A 4,957-nucleotide genomic window follows, 5' to 3' on the forward strand; every position below is an offset into this window, starting at 1 on the left:
AGGTCGCAAAAGCAAGGATAATGTCTGTTCACTTGTGAATTTTACCGAAGTCTATTCGGCCGGTAGAGAATTGGGAACAATAATTGGCTATTTGGGTCTGCTACGAAAGGCAGAAAATCAAAAGGCAGAAACACGAAAGGCAGAATCACGAAAAGCAGAATTACAAAAGGCAGGATATTTCATAAGGCAGAATAACGAACGGCAGTATCACAAAGATCACGAATGACAGAATCAAAAAATGGCCTGTTTTCTTTTTAACAACACACACTCGCGGCCTTTGGCCGACTCTATTGTCCAACTGTATGCTGTCCTTACTCAATACCGCTCGTTCGGACTTGACTAAGGGAAAGAAAACCTGTTTGAATAATCCTAGAAAACCAGTAGATCAGTTGTTTGTATGCGAGAAGCCGCCACTTCCTTCGGCGGGTCGGCGGCCGACTCGGACCGCGGAAACCACGGCGGCTTTGTGCCGCCTCGGTTCCTTGCCCTCGATTATGGGTCTTCGCCGCATGAATTGTTTTATGTTAATTATAAACAACACGCCATTGGGACTAGTGTAAGTTATACCACAGACTAACAGACATAACACTTCGAACAAATGTTCAATAAAATCATCGTCCGGATGATTCTAGTACTTTACGTTAGTAACACTAGCACCATCTGCTGCCGTGTTCGCGCTGCGTCATGTATTTCGACATCAGCGCTAGCGTTACTGCATGTGTCAAATGGGGAACCACAAAATGTGTGTGAAATTGCATGACAGCGCCCCAGACGGCGTTTTCGCGCGATGACTGTTATTCGATTGGAAATTCGAAATGATCGTTTTTCTGTGGCGATGGAGCTAGGTTCCAGTGTTACGTCTGTTAGTCTGTGGTTATACCTAACATCGAAAAATTACTCTCCGCGATGCCGGAGAGTCTTAAGGACCAGAGCCAAACCAGTTTGCGCGTTCAAATCTAATAATTAGGCTTGATTTGCACCTCCTATACAAACTGGTCATTTCTGTGTGACCAGTTATTATGTCTGGTTACCAAATAATAATAAATAACAAATGTAGAGTAGCAGCTTTGATACCGTGACCAGGATTCGCGCCAATTTACCATCACGCACTTGGCTATCGTGAGTCAGGTTCTGCTACCATTGATTCTGCCTTTCGTACCCTTCGAAATTCTGCCTTTTGAAATATTCTGCCTTGTGTGTAAAGTCATAGAGTTCTGCCTTTCATGATTCTGCCTTCTGTGGCGAACCCGGCTATTTTGGATAACTACTATGTGATATTTTGCAAGTGCAAGAAATAATTCGCTTGCTTTGTGCCATCTGAACTGCCGCCTGCGACTCATCGATAATTATCGTAAGCGCTAAAATTTACCGATATTATCGATATGAAGCAGTTATCGATAATAACGATAAATATCGATAACTTTCCCATCACTATCAAGCAGATCGAAAAAGGCGCATAGAGTTATCCAGGCGCGTTTGTATTAGTGCGATGTATTCAATTTTTCTTTGCTAGCTCTACACTGAAATAGTCTCACCTGTTCTTATTATATGGGAGTGTTATAAATTTGCACTATTCGGTTTATTCGCGTTGAAAGAGATTTCGAAGGCTGTTCGCACCTACGTGAACTCTCGTATGTAATTGTCAAAATGTGCGTGAAGACAAAAGCAAAAATATTTCCTTCTTTCTTTTTCGCACGCAGAAACCAAACAAATATCAGCAACACCGTCAACGCGAATTGGAACTTCCAATCAAAACGATGTGATCGAAAATGTGTCATGTATTCTTCATAGGATCGTCTGATAGACTCACATTACTACCAAGCTTTTAAAATAGATAAGAAAACCCTTTAAAAACTAAACAACATATAACCCATTAGACTCATTGGAAATGCCATAATTTATATCTTGACATACAAAAACAATTTCATAGGAAAATCTCATGCATTCCTTGTTATTATCCTATAGAAATAACTCCACTAAAGGGACTGTTTCTTTCATATGATATGTACATGAAAACAAATCGAAGTGTTTGTTTATGAAAGATACAAGAATTTATTATAAAAATAATATTTATTTTAACAAATTTGTACTTGGTTGTTAACAGTAAAACGGCAATCCTTTAAATTAAGGCAAAAATGAATTACGTCAGTCAGTGGCGGTCACAACTTTTGATTGATTTCACTACCGACTTCCTGACAAATGAATAATAAAAAAGAAATTACCGGTTCAACGTTAGCCACTTGATCCCAGTTCCAATGGTCTGTTCGTTGTTTGCCCTACGATTTGATAAGTGCCAATTTCTTCGGTGTGATCTATAGTTGTGAATATCTATGTAAGTTTAAACTCAAACGAAGTATAGAAAAACAACTTACCCCTTAGAGATAAACAAATATCCTTCCAATCGCCCAAAAAGACGCCGTCTGTTCGTGGTGTAGCCATTTTGAATAACTATCTGGATTATTCGATACCAAATCCAAACGTCAAAACAAAACTTCACAAGTAAACTGACAAGAAGTCCACAGTCACGGAGACGTGTGTTTTTGATTGGGTTTATCAATAAGATTTATATGTTGGTTTCGAAACATGGCGGTTTTATATATCTACTTTATGAAATATATTCCGCAATATTGCCGGTAAATTTAAATTTTTGCGACACATGTCAGACGTAAATGAATATCAAATAAAATGGATGTGAAAATCCGATAATAATTATTTCATTGTGCGGTTCGTAAAAATTATTGTATCACATTTAATTTACAAATGGATTTCTAATGGAATCATATAAAATTAAGAGATCTTTTGGTACGTTAAATTCATTGGACAAATTTAATAGAGAATATATGTCGACTTGTTTCAGTGTACCTGTCACCTGTGAGAACTGTCATCTAAAAGAGAGAATAAAAAACTACCGAGTTTGATTCACACTATCAAAAATTTCAATATACAGTGTAAAGCGGGCCGTGTCGTAGTGTTCGTGTGTTTTCGCTTAGAGATCCGTCCTGATTAAGCAGGACATGTCCTGATTTTGAGACCCATTTGGCGCGTCCTGATTTATTTTTCATATTTTAGCATTTGTCCTGATTTTTCTGAATGATGCTGGATATTCAAAAAAGGAGCAAACTGTTCAGTACTTTCATCTTGACTCTGGGAAGAATATTTCGAACGAATTTTTTCTTTGGTTGAATCTTGACGAGAGAAATTGTTTAGTCGTTAACCGTTAAACGTTTTTTGACAATTGTTAAGTTTATTTCAAACAGTTGACTAGTGTTGCATATTTTAAGGTATTTACTAACGCTAAAAAAATCAAATTTGCAAAATTGAATCGTTAGAGACATACGTTCAATATGAGTCTTTTAGCGTATTTTCAAAAGCAGATCTCAAATTACCTGTTTTTTTTATTATTACCACAAAAAATGACAATAGCTTCGATAAATTTTTTGCTGGAAAAAATTTGTCCTGATTTTTGTCTCCGACCAAATGGTAACCCTACTTAGAGAACTCTATAGTAAAGGGCGAAACAATCAATTCTCGACTACTTTGTGATAAGATCGTATGTCTAAACGTAAACAAAACGAGTGAGAGTTATATCGGTGTACTACACAAGCACAAATAATCTCTCACTCGTTTTGTTTACGTTTAGGCATACGACCTTATCACAAAGTACTCCAGAATTCTTGAATCATTCATATAATGCATAACGCGCTCAGGGTGGGGGGGTATCCAGCGAAGCGTTACTTTACGTGTTTAAAACCAGAGTCTATGTTTATAATATAGAGTCGCGCAAAGATGAAACCACAGGAACCAAATCAGTGTCAAACGAGGGTGCCAATCGAGCAATGTAAATAAACAAGGTGATAATGTTAGGAGTGGATGAAAAGTGTTGTAATTGAGTGTGATAAAGAATATGTGTTTTTCCGAAATTTTAACTACACATTTTAATCCAACATTAAACCTATCCACTGGTTCAGTTAAATTTAAGAAAGCATCACCGGTGTAATCTTTCTAAACTGTGTACCTTGTGAAGCATTGCAAAAAATGATATTCGCTCATGCATGGTGAAAAACAGAACTGTATAGAGTTCTCCAGGCGTGTTTGTATTAGTGCGATGTGTTCGATTTTTCTATAAAGTTCTCCAAGCGAAAACACACGAACACTACGACACGGCCCGCTTTACACTGTATATTGAAATTTGTAAGAGTGTGAATCAAACTCGGTAGTTTTTTATTCTCTCTTTTAGATGACAGTTCTCGCAGGTGACAAAAAATTCTTACAGCTAACAAAGAAAAATCGAATACGTCGCACTAATACAAACGCGCCTGGAGAACTCTATAGTTCTTGGCAACAAACGGCACAAAAACTGTGATGCCGAAACGATAGATTTTCTCTTTGCGCGACTCTATATACACATAGACTCTGTGTAAAACATGTAAAATTGCGTTACGTGGGGGTTGGTGGGTATTAAAAACTGCCAAATTCCACATTATGTAATTTTTGTATGGTTCCTAAATGGGAGCTCCGTAGCCGCAAGCCCGAAAAAAATAACATTGAAAAAACATTTCAAAAACCTTAATAATTGCTGTTATTGTACATAGCTATACCATAATTTAACTATGTTTTTCATTGTAGATACATCAATTTTACATTAAATATCATTGTCCAGAACAATAAAAAACATCGTTTTTGCCATTTTCACCATGAAAAAGGAGGGTCGTTATGTATCTTAACAGCATTTTTTCAGGCATTTTCCCCATTTTTATTGTTCTGGACAATGATATTTAATGTAAAATTGATGTATCTACAATGAAAAACATAGTTAAATTATGGTATAGCTATGTACAATTACAGCAATTTTCAAGGTTTTTTAAATGTTTTTTTAATGTTATTTTTTTTTCGGGAGGTTACAGAGTCCGCTTTGGTAAGCGGGTGGTCGTGGGTTCGAATCTTAGTAAAATCAGGC

The 4,957-nt window shown here is 36.9% G+C and overlaps 1 long non-coding RNA gene across 1 annotated transcript; it reads right to left on the reverse strand.

The window, feature by feature from the left end:
* Positions 1-2,026: 2,026 nt before the first annotated feature.
* LOC129730349 (uncharacterized) lies at positions 2,027-2,596 on the reverse strand. Its single transcript, XR_008728841.1, has 2 exons — positions 2,373-2,596; positions 2,027-2,312 (listed from the first exon to the last, which is right to left on the reverse strand). It is a non-coding gene; the product is annotated as an uncharacterized LOC129730349 (long non-coding RNA).
* Between the last annotated feature and the right edge of the window lie 2,361 nt (positions 2,597-4,957).

This window comes from Wyeomyia smithii, chromosome 3, assembly GCF_029784165.1.
Source record: "Wyeomyia smithii strain HCP4-BCI-WySm-NY-G18 chromosome 3, ASM2978416v1, whole genome shotgun sequence".
Taxonomy (NCBI): Eukaryota; Metazoa; Arthropoda; class Insecta; order Diptera; family Culicidae; genus Wyeomyia; species Wyeomyia smithii.